This window comes from Enhydra lutris, unplaced genomic scaffold (genome assembly GCF_002288905.1).
Source record: "Enhydra lutris kenyoni isolate GAN:26980312 unplaced genomic scaffold, ASM228890v2 scaffoldscaffold60, whole genome shotgun sequence".
NCBI lineage: Eukaryota > Metazoa > Chordata > Mammalia > Carnivora > Mustelidae > Enhydra > Enhydra lutris.
Genome location: NW_019154144.1, coordinates 9,556,349 through 9,577,173, shown reverse-complemented (window position 1 = coordinate 9,577,173; position 20,825 = coordinate 9,556,349). Strand labels below are relative to the sequence as shown.

The following is a 20,825-nucleotide window of genomic DNA, read 5'->3' as shown; positions in this document are numbered from 1 at the left end:
TAGTGATAAAAATAAATAATTGGATGAATAAGTACATAGGGGTAGGAAGGACAAGATTTCTTTAAGTAGAATTCCAAGTAATGTAGAAGGAATGAGAGAAAAAAGAAACCACCATGAGAGTGCTCTGCTCATAACTGTCACAGGCAGGATCTGTAAATGGATGTGGAAATAAATCGGTGCGCCAAACTTCAAGGAGGAAAAGGACATTTCCATTAACTCAAAGTATCTCCCCAAGATATTTATTAACTGTCATCGTGGTTTTAACATATGTCCAAAAACTCTTTAATAATCCTCCTGGCAGGTGAAGTTTAAATTCCCCTCACCCTGAACATGAGTTGGACTTGTTGAATTGCTTCTATCAAATAGGAAAGTGGACAAAGATGGCAGGCATGACCTCATGGAGTGATCAAGGTTTATGGTTTCAGTAACAAGTCGTGTTGACATTGTACAATGACACAATGAGATGGCCACGTTGCCTCTGTGGCATTCTTCCCCCAAATCCATCATATCAGTTTCATCCTGAGGAAAAGCAGACAAACCTAAACTGAAGGACATTCTTCCAAGCACCTGACCAGTAATCTTCAAAAATGTCAGGGGCATGAGAGACGGGGAAAAATTGAGAAACCATTACAGATTGGATTAAAGAAACATGGTGACTGAGTACAGTGTGGTAATATAAGATGGACCCTGGAAAAGATAAGAGAGGGAAAAAAAGGCAAACTCCTAATCAAGTCTCTAGGTGAGTTAGTCGTATTTTGCTAACGTTAATTTCTTAATTTTGGTGAAAGATCCTGCCCATGTAAGTTATTGACTTAGGGGGAACTCTTTGTACTGTCTTTGCGACTCCTGTAAAACTAAAATTATTTTCAAAATTTAAAGTTAAAGAAAATAGGGATTCCTGAGTTGCTCAGTTGGTTAAGTGGCTGCCTTTGGCTTAGGTCATGATCCCAGGGTCCTGGGATTCAGTCCCACACTGAGCTCCTTGCTCATCAGAGAGCCTGCTTCTTCCTTGGCCTGTCACTCCCCCAGCTTGCGCTCTCTCCCTCTCTCTGCAAAATAAATAAAATCTTAAAAAAAAAAAAGTTAAAGAAAATAGTGGGAGTGTTTTAAATCTAGTTCCTAGCATAGATTAGGCATTCAATAGGTTTTTAAATGAATTAATTAATGTATTTTATAGTTAAAAAATTAGATTGCCATAGAATTATCTTCTGTGATATATATGTAATTCCACAACTCCATCAAGCTAAATCATTACTTCTAAGTATACTTGGGGTTTTTATGATTCCATCCTTTTGCCATTTCCATCTCCAAAAATGAACTTCTCTGTTTTCCCTACCTGATACCTTTTTCAATCCTTCAAATCACAGTCCAAATATTACCTTTCTGTGAGGCTTTCCAAGTACCTATAAGTCTTTTTAAATATATTTTTGTGCTCAAGATATTACACCTGGTATTTTATGTGGTTTTCTCACCATCTAAGAATATGAGTTTCCTAAAAGAAAGAAATATCTACATATGTGTTAATTTTGGTATAGTGAACACAAAATGTTATATTAGTTTCAGGTGTACAATACAGTGATTCAACAAATCTATACATTACTCAGTGTTCATCATGGTAAGTGTACTCTTAATTCTCTTCATCTATTTCACAGTATATTTCACTTATACCCCCACCTGCTTCCCCTCTGGTAACCATCAGTTTGTGCTCTATAGTTAAGTGTCTGTTTTTTGGCTTGTTTCTGTTTTTCTTTGTTCTTTTGTTTCTAAATTCCACATATGAATGAAATCATATGGTATTTGTCTTTCACTAACTGACTTATTTTACTTAGCATTATACTCACTAGCTCCATCAATGTTGTTACAAATGACCACATTTCATTCTTTTTTATGGCTAATATTCCAGTGTGTGTGTGTGTGTGTGTGTGTGTATCACCTCTGCTTTATCCATTTATCTATCAGTGGACACTTGGGCTGCTTTTATAATTTGGCTATTGTAAATAATGCTGCAATAAACACAGAGGTGCATGTATCTTTTCAAATTAGCATTCTTTGGGTAAATACCCAGTATTTAGATCACATGGTAATCCTAATTTTTTTTTTTTTTTGGCCTGTGATCTTTTTTTATATGCTCAGTTAGCCATCATTAGTTTTTGATGTAGTGTTCAGTGATTCATTAGTTACATATAACACTCAGTGCTCATCACAACATGTGCCCTCCTTAATACCCATCACACTTTACCCCTTCCCCCCACCCTCCTCCCCTCTGAGACCCTCAGTTTATTTCCCGGGGTCCATAGTCTCTCATGGTTCCTCTCCCTCTCTGATTTCTCCCTGTTCAGATTACCCTTCTTTTCCCTATTGTCTTCCATGCTGTTGCTTATGTTCCACATATGAGTGAAATCATCTGATAATTGTTCTCTCCATGAAAGAATAAATAACTTGAAAATAATATTTCTGATATTAGTTTGTTATTGAGTTGAGTTTGCATTAAAAAATAAAACTATGCATCAGTCATTACACTTTTATTATGTATATCATGGAATATATGTGCCAATTTATCTATTGAGTTTGTTATTGAGTTTGTTATTATATTCAATAACAGGATATTAGAATAAAAGATACATGTCTATTTTTCCCTTCACTTACCAAAAGCTGTAAATAAGTCATAATTTCATTTTATGTGTATAAGTGAATGTCTTACAAACCCAATGTAAAATGATCATTATTACTGCACAGTTATGGTTCCCACTTGTAGTTCTAGTAGAGTGGAATGGAGGTTGATGTAGTAGAACACCTCTTTGCTGTGATATTTTCATTCATTTTGCCTATTCTGTGAGAAATTTTATACTTTTTAGGGTAGCTTACATAAGATCTTCTGCTAAAGTAGAGAAACACCCACTTTTTAAAAATATTTGCCATGATGGATGTACTTCCCTATCTTGGAAACACAGTTTTAGAAAGAATGTTATGTTACATTCCATAGAATAATAAGTATGTTTACATTTAGAACATATTGCCTCTTTATGGCATGAATACGATTGGGACTGACTTCAGGCTTAGACAGATGTTCTTCCAAATATTTTCTATCAAAAGAAAGATGGTGGGGCGCCTGGGTGGCTCAGTGGGTTAAAGCCTCTGCCTTTGGCTCAGGGCATGATCCCAGGGTCCTGGGATTGAGCCCTGCATAGGGCTTTCTGCTCAGCGGGGGGCCTGCTTCCTCCTCTCTCTCCGCCTGCTCCTCTGCCTACTTGTGATCTCTGTCTGTCAAATAAATAAATAAAATCTTAAAAAAAAAAAAAAAGAAAGATGGCAAAATGGTTGACCAGTTGAAGTACGGTGAAATCAGTTGCTTGCTATTGTATATATGACTTATTAGTATTGATTACTGTTCATAAAGTTGAAATTTTGAAAATTTTTATTTTCTTTAAAAGATTTGATTGATTTTCAGCTTAATTAAATTAAGTTGTGGGCACCTGGCTGGCTCAGTCAGCTGAGTGTTGGACTCTTGGTTTCAGCTCAGGTCATGATCTCATAGGTCCTGGGATCCAGCCCTGTGTCAGGCTCTGTGCTCAGTGGGGAGTCTGCTTGAGATTCTCTTCCTCTGCCCCTCCCTCCACTCATGCTCTCTCTCTCTCAAATAAATAAACAAATCTTTTTTTAAAAAATCAAGCCATTAAATAGAATGAAAATACTCCTGTGGGACTCTACTTGAAGTAATAGATTTATGAAATTCATATTAATTCATGTCACAAAGTTTAAAGTATCAATCAAGTGTTGTATCATAATTTTCTCTTTTACTGGTTCATATTATGACAATTATCCTTATTTAGTGTCCTGTTATGTTTTTATTAATATATTAAGTAATTGGTACAAATGCATTTCTTTACAAATGTATATATTTTATCTTAATAGCTCTTAAACCTTTCTATCTACTTATCTATATATGTTGCATCTTGGAGAATACCTCAAGTAAAAGTAATTCATTCATATCCCCATTAATTTTAAAACACGCTGCTATGCTTTCCCAATCTTATAAAACTGAAGCTGACAGATAAATACTAAATGCATAGGATGATAATAGATTATTAGAAATTGGTTTTCTCGGGTGCCTGGATGGCTCAGTGGGTTAAGCCTCTGCCTTTCCGTTCAGGTCATGATCTCAGGGTCCTGGGATCGAGGCCCGCATTGGGCTCTGCACTCAGCAGGGAGCCTGCTTCCCCCCTCTCTGTCTGTCTGTCTCTATGCCTACTTGCGATCTCTCTCTGTCAAATAAATAAATAGAATCTTAAAAAAAAAGAAAAGAAAAGAAATTGGTTTTCTCATAAACTCTATGCCTAGCTGATCAACATCTTTCTAATTGCTTGAAAACTAATTTTATAAAATTAACAAGTATTTCTTGCATTAAAAAAATAAAACTATACACCGGTCATTACATTTTTATTATGTATATCATGGAATATATGTGCCAATTTACCTATGTCTTAATTTAAGGAAATCTAAGTTCTATTTAAACAAATAAAATATTGACAAATTTTTTTCATGAGTTTACATCTCATGATTTTGCCAGGTAGAAATTCAATAAAACTAAATATAATCACCATCAAATGAACACCTGTGTATCAGCCACTTGTTGTATACCATATGACATTTCCATACTAACAACCCTGCATGTGGACAACATCCTCTTCCTTCACTGACAGAGAGACTAAGCTTCTGGGAGATGGAGTGGCTTATCTGAGTTTAAGAGAAAGACGTTTTCAGTGGCAGAGAGCTGTAATTATAATGTACCAAACATCTGGCTCAAAGTAAGAAAACCAGTATTTATAGCTATTCCAATTTTTGATACTATGTAGAGAAAATATCTGATTGATGGAAATATTTTTTCACTTTTCATCTAAATGTTCCATCAGTGCATACAGAGGGCCTACAAGGTTTTTAATATCTTGGCACTTTTGAATTCTTAATTTTGAATGGAAAATGGAAAGTTCACAACTAAAATACCAACCCCCAGCTTCACTTTCATGATAATTTCAATTAATCAGCAGCTGCTTACAAAACTAATAACTGTTTTTTGTTGTTGTTGTTGTTGTTTTTAGATTTTATTTATTTATCTGTCAGAGAGAGAGGGTGAGAGAGCGAGCACAGGCAGACAGAATGGCAAGCAGAGGCAGAGGGAGAAGCAGGCTCCCTGATGAGCAAGGAGCCCGATGTGGGACTCGATCCCAGGACGCCGGGATCATGACCTGAGCCGAAGGCAGCTGCTTAACCAACTGAGCCACCCAGGCATCCCCAAAACTAATAACTGTTTTACCTGGAGGGACATGGGATCTTATCTATTCAAATCAGAGTAGATCTTGGTAGTTTAAATCTTCACTTTTCCTTAATGCAGCCAGGTCCCCAAGAAGCAGAAAACTCTAGCAAAGATCTAAGAGCTGTTTGTAAAGGAGCCAAAGTTAAATGGAGGATTTGATGAAATAGTCAATAGTGCATTCTCATTTCTTAAATCAATACTTTCAATTAGTTTAGGTGAACTCTTAGAATAACAGGAGACCTGCCTTAAAGAGAACTTGTTTTATTTAATTAAAGTTTAAATGAAGACTTGATGGAAAATAAGCTGTGCCGCTTATGTAAATAACCCTAATCATATCTGTTAAGCATCCAAAGCATACGGGTAATTGAATTTAAAAGAAAATGTTAACACGCCTGCTGATAAAAGTGGCTTTAAGTTAATGTTAAATATTTCAATTCCGATATACTGAAAAGATGAACTTCTAGGATGAATATTTAAAAATCATAATATAGCTTTATATCATTAAAAATGATCACAATATCATAGGACTAATAACTATACAGAGTAACAAAATTCTCTGAACAGCAAATCAATCATAAATTTGGACAATACCCAAATAACCTGGAAAAACTGCTTTGCCAAATAAATTTAATCTAAGTTGCTATGGTAATTACTATACTTGTTGGAGGTATTTAGAAGATGCTAAATTCCTTGTGCATAATGAACCTTTATGAAGAGTATTCTAAGCATTCTAGTTTAAAAAAAAACTAATTTGCCTTTGATTTGCATAACTGATGTTTGAGTTCAGTGTAGAAATAAACTTGGTTAATTCTAAGGACATGAAAAGATTGAGTAAAAGATTTAAAAGTTCAGGACAAAAGGAAGAGACTGTAATTTTACAATATTTATATCCTCTACTTTTCTGTTAAGTATAGAGTGCCTATAGAATGTTAAATACTCAATCTGAATTACTATCCAGAAATAGTAAAGGAAGTAAGAATTGTCATGCCACACAGTCCTACTGAGCTTTAACCTTCTGTGCTCAATTTAACATTGAAAGTAAAACCCACGTTTAATTATTTACCATTGCTACATCTTACGTGAGTGTAGGAGTGCTAACAGCACTGACTCCATCTTTGGCCTTCCATCTTTTTCTCTACACTGGTGTACAGAGGGCCCCATTTGAGATCACAACTTTATGATCTCCTGATCATGCCCCTCACTCCATACATGCTTGGGATTAACATCTGGACTGGGCAGAGAATAGAGGCAGAGAATGGCTGTGTAGGGCCCTGGATCTTCCTCCCACCCATGGCCCCGTCAGGAAATTACCCTGAATAAAACTCCGTGTAAAGGGCATGGCTTTTTTTTTTTTTTTTCTATATTAAAGTACCTTGTCAGTAAAAATGATGCATTATTGACCCTCCTGCACCTCCTAACAATGAGCAAATGACTAGATGATGCTATCTTTTCTTGGTTGCACTATAGTGAATTGAACCAGATTACCTGATAAGGTGGACACAGAGAATGGGAAGGGAGAGGTTAGGTGCCTAGAACTTGCCATGCGTCTTCTTCTTAGATACAACTGAGCAGGCATCTGTGAACCTGGAAATATTCCTTAGCAGGTGAAGCTCCAATGAAGGTGTGATGAATAGGATTCTACTACCTCGAGTACCAGTCGGTACCACAGTCAAGACTCAATTTGCAAAGAAGCCCAAGACCTGAGGGACAGACTCATGTTTAGGGAAGGTCCAGCAGTGTTGGTAAGGACTCAAAAGAACTCTTTGAGAGCTAGTAATGAGGGAATGAAGGTTCAGAATTGGGAGATCCACTCATTACACAGGTCATACAATCACGAGAATTAGGGAGCTTGATAAAAACCAGTTGCTGAGACGCTAAATGGCCATTCAAAAGCAGAGTAAGGGCAAATGTGTAATGTAGGATAAGAAAAAATGAACATAAGATAAGGAACACATTTATCAAGCCCTTGTAATTTTTTTCAGGTTATTTTATCTCAATATCCATCCCAAAGGGCACTAATAATAGTGTTTACCCCAAGGGGTTTTCCTAAGAATTAATCGACTATATACATGTAAAACTTGGGATAGCGCTTGGTATGTACTGAGTTCAGTAAGTGCTGTTGTTTTGTTGCTATGTTGTTTTGTTGTTTCAAGGAACTGGGGTTTCAGATAGAATCTTAATCTCTGGAGATCTCGTAAGGCAAGAACAAAATTCCTAGGGACATGAAGGGACCAGCTTCATTCAGAAGCAGCCCTAATAGAACTATGGTTCCTACCTGCCTAGATCAAAAATTGACTGGCAATGTGGGATAGAATCTAGCCCGAGGGTGTTTACCACATCTGATTTGCCAATGAAACTGTTAGTATTTTCATTAATTGTCCTTTTGCTGCAGCTTCTGGATGTAATATTTAATCGCTGTGTGACCTTGCAGAAATTTTTAAACTTTTCTGAGCCACAGAAACTTGACTTTTCCTGTGACTTTGTATAGTTCTTTCATATTCCCAAATTTATACAATCACTTAAAAGAATAGTATTTGATAGGAAATAATAAGGGTCACTGACTGATTTAGAACAAAATTGAGATAACAAAAATTCTAAAAGATATAACAGGAAAGTCATTATGTAAAAGTGTGACCAGTTATTCCAAGAGTGGAAACTAGAATAGGATAGTGAGTTTTTTCCTCCTCTCCATGCCTTTAAAAACTTTGTTTCCTCTTCCTAGAATTCCTCGTTTCTGTATAGTCACTGGGGAAATAGCACTCAAATATTTAGGTAAAAGCCCACCTCTTCTAGCAACCATCTTGATGCCCTCCCATGGCGTGCCTACAATAATGGCTTTCTCCTCTAAATCCCAAGGAAATATTATATAAATCTATAATCTATCCTGGAGAATTTATCACATGGTATTTACTATTGGTTATAGACAAAACTCTTTTTCCACATGATAGCATTCTCCCTGAGGTCAGGGATTTCTTGCTGTTTTAGCAGCTCTACTGAGATATAATTTATATACGTAAAAAATTCACTCATTGGGACCGTGTTTTATTTGACTTTATATCCTCAGCCTACAAAATAGTCTTGATCTGATACAGAATAAGTTGTAATAAATCTTTTTTTGAATCCTCCAAACAACATATGGAGGAATAAAGATTTCCAGCTGTCATGAAGCAGATGTGAATCTGATGCAACCTAGTGAACTAATTTGTCTTTAGGATTGAGACATTTGATCAGATTGTCCTCTGTTACTCCCACACTTCATGTACTTTTCCTTTAAAGAATATGCCTTCAGAGGGGAGGACATTTCTTCACCAAAAGTGACCCCTTGCTGAAACTGCAGTGGACTAATAAAAATAAATTAGCTTCAGGATTTACAACTCGGAACCTTGATAATAGCCTCACCATGGTATCTTTAGTAACTGGAAATAGGGAGAAAAACAGTCTGTCTTTTTCTTTTTACATCAGGACAGGTTGTTTTAGGAATACAGAGAACAACAGATTTGAAAGCATTCATGGATTCAGCCTGTAAAAATACATAAAAATTATATTTATCAGAGATTACAGGGGAGTCTAGTTTTATCCACCAAAATGTTAAGACCTCTCATGGTAATGTCAAAATGATTATTCTCCGGCAGTTTGTAAATCAATAAGTAAATCAAATGCTTTTATGTTTCCCCTAAATGCTTCAGATAGAGGTTATATGAGAAATTAATGCCATATAATAACCACCCCATTTAGGGAAAAAAAAAACAATATAGACTGTATTATTTACAGGTATAACAAATAAAAATACATGTAGGGATTTGTAAAATTGTATGCCTAATAAGAAAATTATAGCTCCAGCATAATGATAAACCTATGTCTTTTCATTACCCAAACAAAAAAAGGCTTTTTGCTTAATAAAAAATAATACTTTGTAGAAATAAAAATAACCAAGTTAACTTCATAATATGATTAGTATTTAGAGTGCAAACTACAATGGAAAATTCTAAAAACTGTAGGATACTTAAAAACCAAATTGTTCTTTGTGGTTACCATAAAATAAATGGATTTGAAACTATTTCTTGTAGTTGTGTTTATCTGAACAAGTAATATATTTTGGAAATAGTTTCCTTGGACATCTCAGTGGTATGTAATGAGACAACCTATCTATGAACAACAGCAGGAAAATCATGTATCAAAGCAAAATGCAAATACTATTTATAAAAATTAAATAAAAAATTATAGAGCTTCATGGAAACATGAAGATCATTTTGTATAACTTTAATGGAAGAATAAAAAGAGTGACAAATTAGAAATGTGCTCAAGGTCACATGGTTTATTGGCAGAGATAGTGACCAAAACAGAGACTGATAGAATCATAGAGTCTAACCATCATTGTCATTAAACAATATCCAATATATCCATCTATTTAGTTCTTGAATCTTCTCTACAACATTCCCATAAGTTGTCTCCTCAGTGTTTGAATACTGTCAGCAACGGGGAGTTTACGAGCCTTTGAGGGACACATTCAATGTTTGAACAAATCTTACTCTTAAGTGACCACCCTTTTGTTGAGAAGAAAGCTTTTTCTTCATAATTTCTACATCTTAGTCTTAGTTCTGGCTTTTGGAATTGTGAAAAACATGTCAAATACCTTTTAAACATGAGAGTCCTGCTAATTACTAAGGACAGCAGAGTGTTACTTTTTATAAAATAAAATAAACTTTTACTTTGTGATTAAAGGCTTTTTTATTAAAATCATTGTTTTCTCTTTATCAAAAACCTAGAGAATGTAGGCCAAAACAAAAAAAATCACCAATTCCCATGGGTAACCTTTCTTAATTGTGAGCATAGTTACCTCCTTCTTATAGGTTTTATCATTGTTGAGGATGCTAATCTTTATTGTGTTGAAAATTTTATCCATGATTAGCACTTACCACAATGATTTTATGACCTTAACCTTTAATACATTAAAGGTGACATTAACCTTTAATACATATTATTTTAATAGTTACACATTTTTTATTAAGTAAATATTCAGCTCTTAATTAAACTAGCTGATAATTATTGGCTTTTGAATCTCTCCAGTTTTTTTTCCAACAACAGATAAGCTATTCTATCTTTTGTGCATGTATCATTGCCTGTCTAATAAATTAAAACTCCAAGGTAGATTTCTGGAAGAGATATTCCTAGGGTGAAGAGCTTTAGCCTTTCCAAAGACTGATACACAGATTTCCAATTCCTTTCCAGTTTAAACTATCACCAGCAATTTATGAGAGAAGTATTTTCGCTGATTTCTTCCTGATAATGGCTCTTCTTTTATATTTAATCTGACCACATTTGGCATGTAATATGTTTTATCATGCTGGTAAACGTCTCAATTGCAGAGTTCAGAAACGTAGAATGCATTTTTTTAAAGATTTTATTTTTTATTTATTTGGGAAAGAGAGAGAGAGCACGAGTTGGGGGAGGAGCAGAGGAAGAGAAGCAGACACCCCACTAAGCAGTGAGCCTGACAAGGGGCTCAATCCTAGGACCCTGAGATCACAACCTGAGCTGAAGGTAGACATCTAACCAACTGAGCCACCCAGGTGCCCCTAGAGTGAATTTTCAGATGATATTTTCCATTTATATTTCTTTTTTCTCTGAGAGAGCTGTTCTTTTTACTCTTTGAATCTCAGTGGTTTTCTTTTCTATTTAATAAACTCTTTCAAGTCATATGTATTTTGAATAATTTCCCTTATTTTGCCTTGAACTTTGTGTATTATGTGTGAATATTAAAGTATTTTTAACTCTATGTATCCATAAGTCTTTCTCATAGTCATTCCTCCATTATTTTTCACTTAGTAAAGTCTTCCCTATTGAAATTCCATTTTTTCAATATTTCACTTTTAAATTCATTTAGAATCCATATTCATGGTGTTCCAAAATAATTATTTCCAAAATTTTTAACCAGTTGTGTCAATATTATTTACCATTTTTCCATTCCCTGTGCTGATTTGTCATGCTTCCCTGTTGAAACACTACTATGCAGTACGGTTTCATTTATCTTTCTCACACACACACACACATCCCACCACCACCTCCGCCTTTACCACCACCACCAGCAGGAGTAATAACTAAGCCACAAGGTATCCTTTCTTACCTATTGCAATGATGTAACTGATATTTTTTGAAAAAAATAAAGCGGTCATATATTCAGCAAAAATTCTGTATGTGCATCCAAATTTGAGCATTTTTATATTATTTTTGCTTTCATGAAAAGGTTTATTTCTTTTTGTTTTGGGCTAGAGACTTACTGTTACCATTGTGACAGTACATAGACACACGCATATAAACACACACAATTTCAGAGACTACAGGTTGGCTATAGATTTCAGGATCTGAGTGTGGTGAGGTACTCTGATTACATTTTGTAGTTGAATAAGTTTCTTTCTTTTTTTAAATTTTAATTAAATTTTAATTAAATTTTTTATTATGTTGTTAGTCACCATACAGTACATCATTAGTTTCTGATGTAGTATTCCATGATTCATTGGTTGCATATAACATCCAGTTGCTCCATGTAATACGTGCCCTCCATAATACCCATCACCAATCTCACCCATCCCTCCGCCCTCCCTCCCCTCTAAAACCCTCAGTTTGTTTCCCGGAGTCCATAGTCTCTCATGGTTTGTCTCCCACTCCCATTTCTCCCTCTTCATTTTTCCCTTCCTTCTCCTAATGTCCTCCATGCTATTCCTTATGTTCCACAAATAAGTGAATAAGTTTCTTTTAAAACTAGGTTAGTTTGTCTTTTTTTTTTGGTCTAACTTTGCAAAGGTTAGGACATGCATTGTTTCCCCCCATTTCTTCTTAACGTGGCTTTCTTTACCATGTTATGTTTTCATTGTCAACAAGCCAAGTAACAACACCTTTGACACTATGAACGAAGTACAGATATTTCTAGGATAGTAACAGCAATATGTATGCACACATCCTTGTAACAAAATGACATACATATTCCTCAACAACTTCAAATTCTGGAAATTATGGAAAAATAGAGATTTGGGAAAGAAAGGGCAAGATTACTTGAAACATATTCAATAATGTAATAATATACACGTATTAATAAACTCAGTAAAATATGAGCAGACATTTAAATCCCCATCACATCATACTACCATCAAAGTCCGAGAGTTTTGCATTCTTAATCACAGGGGTTAATGTTTCCTCTTTCCCGATAGAGACTCTTAATGGTATTCACTTGATTTAGTGGATGATGATCTCTTAGTTTCACTCTTGCACAATCCCAAATCAATTAACAGCCCAGGTGAACTTTATTTATTTTTTAAAAGATTTTATTTATTTGAGAGAGAGAGAGCAAGAGCTAGTGAGGAGGAGCAGAGGGAGGGAAAGAAGCAGACTCCCCATTGAGCAGGGGTCATGACCTGAGCTGAAGGCAGAGGCTTAAGGGACTGAGCCACCCAGATGCTCCCATCCTCCAAGGGACCTTTAAAAACAGAAATTGGATCAAGTCACTCCCCAGCTCAAAGCCTTTCAGTAACTTCTTATTGTTCTTAAAATACATCTCAGAATCCATGCCCCACATTCTGGGCTATAGAGTCACCTCCTCTATTCTTCCTCTTATTCTCTGTACTCCAGGCAAGCTGGCCCCTTCCACATTCTAGAATGTTCTGCCTGCCTTACCATCTTCTCACTTTCAGATCCCTTTAACGGTTTTCTCTGCACTTCTTACATTTTACATAGCTAGCATTTTATCTCTCATGTCACAGAAAGACCACCCTCAAACACCCTACCTTATGCAGCTCTTTTCTCTTCCCCTCCTGCCATGCTTCTCCATAATATCTCACCATTTGTTTCCATTATAAACTTAACAAAATTTTAATTATTCTGTTTGCCCCTTTGTTTTTTGTTTTTTGTTTTTAATTTTTGTGGGTCCTCTTCAATGGCTCATAAGCTCTATGAGCACAAAGATCTTGGCTTTCATTCACCACAGTACTGCCAATGTTTGGTACACACATGTTGATGCATAGATATTCAATCAGTATTTAATTCATTCAACAAATATTTATTGTGTACTTGTTCTACACCAGACCTTTTTCTGCACTGCACGTATATCAAATGAGTAAAAGAGATAAAAATCCTCTACTCTTTAAACAATAAAAAATATTCTTTTTATATCTTTCAATTTTCCATATATTGATCTTATGATCAAATATGGTCTTTGTGTGAAAAATCCTCTGGGGCTATATATATGAGTCTGATTTTATTTCTTCCTACATCTAAAATATTTTAGTAAGATATAAAATTCTAGCTTCAAAATTCTGTTTTATTGGGGGAGAAGGTTGCTTCCATATTTTCCAAAAATACCTCATTATCTTCTAGCCTCCAAATTTGCTGTTAAGAGGTCTGATGTTAGGGGCACGTGGGTGGTTCAGTCGGTTAAGTGGCCAACCTTTGGTTTCAGTATGTCCTGATCTCATGGGTTGTGGGATCAAGCCCCACATCAGACTCCTCACTCAACGAAGAGTCTGCTTAAAGTTTCTCTCCCTTTTTCCCTCACCAACACGCTCTCTCCTTGTGTTCTCTCTCTGTATCTCTAAAATAAATAAATGTTAAAATAAAAGAGGTCTGATGTTAATCTGATTCTTCATTCAAATGCCCTTCTGATGATGTTAGATAATAGTGGTAAGAGACATATTACAGAGCTATGAGCTATGTATGTGTTGAAGTATACATTACAGTTTTAATTCTTCATATGCTGACAAAAGTGTGGGGGTAAAGACATTCAGAGAACAACAATAGGTAAAAATTAAAGCACTTCACACAAGCTCTTGGTAGCTTAATGACTGTTAACTGGCAGACCAGTTATTCACTGGTTCATTTAAGGGCCACCAAGAGCTAAACCAATTTTAGAGAAATGATTAAAGCAGTTTGATCCCGTTAATTTTATTCCTTTACCTAAAATGGCAGTGAAATAACTCTAAAAGTGTGGTCATTAATTCACTTGATTCATCAGCAAATTTTTGGCACATATCGTTTGCTTAGCACTGTGGATGTGAAACTGTAAGTTGCATCTTATACAGTAAATAAGAAAAGTTCTATATCTAAGAGGTCCACAGAGTATATGAAGACCCATAAAAAGGCTATATAACTCTTTCTTAGGAGGAAGGGAAGAAAAAGCCTCAAGGCTGTGATACTTCACAAAAGGTTTTAAAACTTGGCAGGAGTTGACAGAGGCTCAAGGGGAGGACAGGTATTCCTGTTGTAAAGAACAAGATGAAAAAATGCTTAGAGCTATAGTAGCCACGTAGTTTGTCAGTGTAAAATACAGTTTCCCAGGAGCGATCTTGGGAAATACGTCTACGAAGGCATTTAGAAACCAGATCATGTGTTCTGCTAAAAATTCAGTATGTTTTCCAGTGAGTGATTATCAGTCACTTAAGAATTATAAGAGAGTGGCTTGATCGGATTTACATTTTGGCATGATTAGGTATGTGGCATTGTGGAAGCTAAATAAAGAGGATGTAAGAATAATGTCAGTGAAATGATTGAGAAGGATATTGGTGTGTCCACGTAAAAGACGAGGAGGAGATAAAGTCGGTCAGCAGTACACACAGGAAATGCTAGGGAGCAGTCGAAATAATGGTGAGTAAGACTTAAGAAATGGTCCTGTTTTTAATGTTAGTTGACTTATATTAAAAAAGCCACATATGAATAACGAGAACGCATTGGACAACACAGCTCTAGAACTTTAGAGAAGTACGGTCCCTGAGCATGGATTTTAGAGCATATTTTTAAAAATGTGGCATATTTTAAAGACATCTGTGGGTTTTATGGAACATTTCGAATAATGAGTAATGGATGAGCAGAGCTGATGAGAGTAATAGATGAAGGAAAGAGCCATGAGCAGAACCCTGGTAATAACACTTAGGCTTTAGGTCGAAGGAAAAGAAGCTGGAGGAACTGTGGAGAGAGAGGTCATGTTGAGGTAGAAGGTAGCGCATTAGAGAAGAGTGTCATAGAACTCAAGGCAGGGATGTTTTATTTAGAAAGGCTCAGTCACAGTAGGTTGCTATAAGCCAAGTGTTATGTGGCCCGAAGAGCCCCAAAATGTATATGGCAACTAGCGGGACATGACTGACTTTAAGAAAAATATTTACTCCATGATGGTGATAAATACCATCTAAGAGTAAACAAGTAAATGACAGATAAGCTTAAACTTTATTAAAAAAAACACACGACAGAGATAAGAGAGAGAAAGAATTGCCAAAGATAATTACAATTTTAAAATAACTAGGTGAAAATTAAGTACATTTGTAATTTGAGAAGAGTTCAGTTTGCAGAGAGAAGTTTAAGGTCTGAAAGACGGAGAGGACTGATGTAAAGTTTTAGAGAGATGGCAATGGACGAACGCTCAGGCAGCCAGAGAGAGAACATCCTTTCCTCTGAAATTTGAGGGGAAAACAGAAATAGATCGATGTGCAGCTTCAAACTCCCAGGGTGGAAATTCAAACGTTGACAACAGTATGTATTTTCTCAGACATGAGATAATCAAGATAAATAAAAACGTTTGCCCTTGGGGCACCTCGGTGGCTCAGTGGGTTAAAGCCTCTGCCTTCGGCTCAGGTCATGATCTCAGGGTCCTGGGATCGAGCCCTGCATCGGGCTCTCTGCTCAGCAGGGAGCCTGCTTCCTCCTCTCTCTCTGCCTGCCTTTCTGCCTACTTGTGATCTCTGTCTGTCAAATAAATAAAATCTTAAAAAAAAAAAAAAATGTTTGCCCTGCAAATGCATTCTTCTGGGTATGTGTTTTTGTGTTTTGTTTTGCTTTTTAATAGGGATATTTAGGGTTTAATTCTAAGCTTGGTACTTGTTAAAGATAAGCAGAATCCCGAATTCCTCCTTTAAAATCTTAGGATGTCATAATATTTCGTTAGTAGTGTTTTTCCTTTCAGTAAGTAATATAACATGGACTTTTTGAAATTCACAGAAATATCCTTAAAACCCTTCAAAGGAATTTAGTGGTTCATTTTGCCTTTACAATATCAAAAAAAGAGAAAACAGGTTTTAGCCAGGCTAAGTCACAAAACATTCCAGTGAATTATGTGGCACTTTTGGTACAACACTTACAGCTACTGAAATGTGCATATAGTATCCTGCCTGAGGAAAGTAGGAAAAGGTCTGGAATTCAGAATAGCAAAAATCACAGCCTTTGGTGTTTTTATGGAGTAGTATTATGTCAAAGATTAGAGTTAATGTAGTGCACCAGTAGCCAAAAAGAAATCTGAATTGGATTGAGTGTGAATAAATTATCTTGGAAAATGTCATTTCATATAAGAGTCCAGAAAAAGAAAAAAAGCAACTGAAATATGTGTGATAGTATCTTAAAAAAAAAAAAAATGGAAATCAATTTCTCACTGAGCCATGAAATCACACCTGTAAACATGGATCTTTTGACCATAAACTAGGGAATATAAAACAATACACACACACACACACACACACACACACACACACACACACACAATATATATATATGTATATAAATATATATATCTCCACTGTTCTTTCCACTGCACAACTAAGTCTCATTCTCTAAGAAATATGCCTTCTGATCCATAAAAAGATGTAGGACCTTTGTTTTTCTGTTTATATTGCTTAGATAATTGTGGTTCTCACATCTAGTGACAATTTCTTAACATTTCTCTTGATGGCAAAGTGCAGCTCTCTCCAGCTTTGTGCTTGTTTTAATCCCCAACACATTTACAGAAATTGAAATTTAGGTTATTTAAAATTTCACATACAGAATTTGAGGTTTTTCCCATCACTTCCCATCTCTCTTCTGAGTTTTTGAAATGTAACTTGATGAAACAGTCATTTCACTTCTGGATGGTATGTTATAAAGGGGGCATTGAAATCAAGACTGTGATTTCATTTTCATGGGGGAAAAGATCTTTTCCTCCCCAGAAAGCTCATTCTGAAAGTGCAGGACCAGGAACAGGCTTTTATTTACATGCTTTAGGTCAGGATTTTTGCTGTCCTGAGCCTCCTGTTTTGTTTTTTGTTTTTTGTTTTTTTTAAGATTTTATTTATTTATTTGACAGATAGAGATCACAAGCAGGCAGAGCAGCAGGCTGAGAGAAAGAGGAGGAAGTAGGCTCCCTGCTGAGCAGAGAGCCCAATGCGGGACTCGATCCCAGGACCCTGGGATCATGACCTGAGCCGAAGGCAGTGGCTTTAACCCACTGAGCCACCCAGGCACCCCTGAGCCTCCTGTTTTTTCATGGGCTTTCCATCAAGCAACAATTCCGGAGTCGCTGACGAGTGTGTCAGCTCAGGAACTGCTTCAGCCTTATCAGCACTTTGCACTCACTGTTACATTCATCTATCACAGTTTCAAAAAGCTAAACTTTAGTTTTGTCCTTCTATTAGTATCCCTGTATATCAAGTAATCCAGTACAGAGACTTGTCTAAAAATTGTATAATCTTCCTTGCTCTTTTAAAGTTTTAGTTAGAATTGTTTTATGTGCATGTTTTATATTCCATTGTAAATAATTAAATTTCATTTATTTAATGTATTTAAATTCTTAATATATTTAGTATATTTCAAATCCACCTATTCTTCCCAATTCACATAGGGTTTCACATTCTTTTAAAATCTGAGAAATTGGGGCTCCTGAGTGGCTCAGTCATTAAGTGTCTGCCTATAGCTCAGGTCATGATCCCAGGAAGTCATGATCCCAGGGTCCTGGGATCAAGCCCGGCATTGGGCTCCCTGCTCAGCACGAAGCCTGCTTCTCCCTCTCCCACCGGCCCTGCTTCTGTTCCCTCTCTCACTGTCCCTTTCCCTGTCAAATAAATAAACAAAATCTTAAAAAAAAAAAAAATCAAATCGGAGAACTTGAAAGAGGACAATACCTTTAATAGAAGAGCTTTTTCAGCACTAACTCTGATTCTTCTCACTCATTCTTTTGATAGTGTTGTTTACCTCACTTTATGGTTCCTGAATAGGTTCCTGAAATAGGTTCCTGAATGTAATGTCTCATGCCCAGTTCACATTTTAAATACAGTGTTAGTTAGAATATGTCTTCCTTTAAGGCGAGTCTCACGTTCTAACCCATCCTTACAGAGTTTACATTTATGACAGTTATCTGGATGAAAGAAAATAGATTTTAATAAATCTAATTTCTCATTATCTATCCTCCTCTCCCCCAACTTCTCCAGTACCTTCTGTGTTGTCCACCGATCTCTTCATTGTCGCCGACATCCTGCAGTTTGGAAGTCATGCTCACCACCATACCACCGACACGCACTATCCTGCGCTTTACGCATGAGAAATCAAATGCTATTTACTGTTGGGGCGTCTGGGTGGCTTAGTCAGTTAAGTGTCTGCCTTCTACTCGGGTCATGATTCTAGGGTCCCAGGATGGAGCCCCACCCCCACGTCAGTCTCCCTGCTCAGTGGGAGGAGTCTGCTTCTCCCTTGCTTGCTCTCTCTATGCGCCTCCCCTGGCTCACATACGTGCTCTCTCTCTCTCAAATAAGTAAATAAAATCTTTAAATCAACACAAAAAGATGCTATTTACTATCTAATTCTTTATTTGATGCCATCACTAATAAATGAGTAAATGAAAAAAACAAAATAAAAATTTTCCATCCTTTAGGCTGTTTCCTAATCTTGATGGAGTCACACAATTCAAAGTTCTCCTACTGTATGTGTGTGTGTGTGTGTGTGTTCATATCTTCATTTTAACCTATATTTTTGGTAAGCTACCTTCAAACATTCGTCTTAAGCAAAGCAATTATTGGTGGCAAACCTTGAACTCAACTCTAAAAAGCAATATTTATATATTTTTCCAAAAGTCTTAGGTAAGGACAAAGTGAGGAAATAAAGAATGTATACTGTCGAAATAGAATATAAATGCCACTTATTATCATTATGAAGCATTTACATTGCAGTCCTGGTAAAATTACAATGTGGAGCCCATTGACATTGATTCTGCACACTCTTACGAAAGCTGACATGGATTGGGAAGGACATGCTGTCATTCCAGATCAGAAAATTAGAATGAGATATGTAACATCATAATGATATTGGCTTATTGTAGTTTTAGTTATACGAGAAGAATATTACATTGTCCTTGTTATCTCATAATATAAGTCTATAAATTCTCTCCTATAATTCTAGTGAGTTAAAGCATCTCCAAATACCAAAATTAAATTCAAGCTTCAAGCAAGTAATTTGCACACTTAAAATTGTTAGATTTGAACACCAAGATCACTTCTCATTTTTCTCTAAAAAAAATTGCCATTTAAAGAATTCACAACACCCCCGTCTGCAGTTGTAGAAATGAATGCATATTATGCCCGTGTAGTTGGTCATTATCCAGTTAAAACACCAAGACTAATAAAATAGGAAGTATTTGAGAAAAATATTCTGGTCTATGAGATTCTTATATTTGCTTCATCTGTGAAGGGGCCTTAATAAAATACTAAATCTAATGAACCAGAAAGGAGCAAATTAAGAAATAAAAGCTTTGTGTATTATATCCTGAACCTAAATACTTGAGAAATTGTGATTAATAATCTGAACATCAAAAAGTGAGACAACTACTTGGTAACTGAAATGCCTATTAAACTGAGGTAGCATGCAAGCAATGTCTAATTTCCCAAATTGAAAACATTACCTAAATGTAATCACACTTGTTCATTCAATGCATGTTTAATTTACGTTTAAAGCATCATTGAAATCAGGTTAATTTACTCATAAAATGATTGGATCTAAAAAGATCAATTAAGATGAATATGCATGTTCTAGTACCTAGAATCCTCCATTAATTTTAATTTAATAGTAAATGTATGTAAATAAACAAGTGAGTTGAATATAAATGACATAGACTAATAAAATAGTTCAGTACATAAGTATGAAATTAGGAACTAACAGCAATAAAAAATTATATTCCAAACAATAGATTTTTCTGTAAATTTGTATCAGTAGGAGGATACTAAATCAGTATCGTTTCCAGTGACTTTGTTCTTACCAATCTATCTTAAGATGATCTTTTATTTTTTAAAGTAATTCCCTCATCTTCAACTGTATCTTTACGGCAGTGTATCTTTACATTTTGCAATGAATATATTCCTGTCTTGTGGTTTACTGCTTCATGGTATTAAAGGTAATAGAATTAAGAAAAGAGCATTTTCATAATAAACTCTATATTTAATCCATTTCTAAATTCTTCCTTTGGAACTTGAATTGCTTAGATTCATCTTGATCATTAATATCTCGGTTCTTTCCCCCTCAGTGAATTCACTTACAAACGGGAAAAAAAATTACACTCGTCGGGGTTCAATATGATATTTTATTGACATTAATATTATTAATTCACATTAACTTTGATGTCGGTACTTACTAACTTTAAGAATAGAATACATGACAAATGAAAAGCATTTTTCTAAGAAAGTGATATTTCATAGTTTTGACAGCATCTCCACGATGAGCAAAATTGACAGTGAATGATACATTTGAA

At 35.6% G+C, this 20,825-nt stretch overlaps 1 protein-coding gene across 1 annotated transcript in view; it reads left to right on the top strand.

Moving 5' to 3' along the window:
• The window catches only part of LOC111158553 (transient receptor potential cation channel subfamily C member 4), a 202,419-nt gene that overhangs the window by 31,511 nt on the left and 150,083 nt on the right, over positions 1-20,825 (top strand). The gene's annotated exons all lie outside the window — the stretch shown is intronic.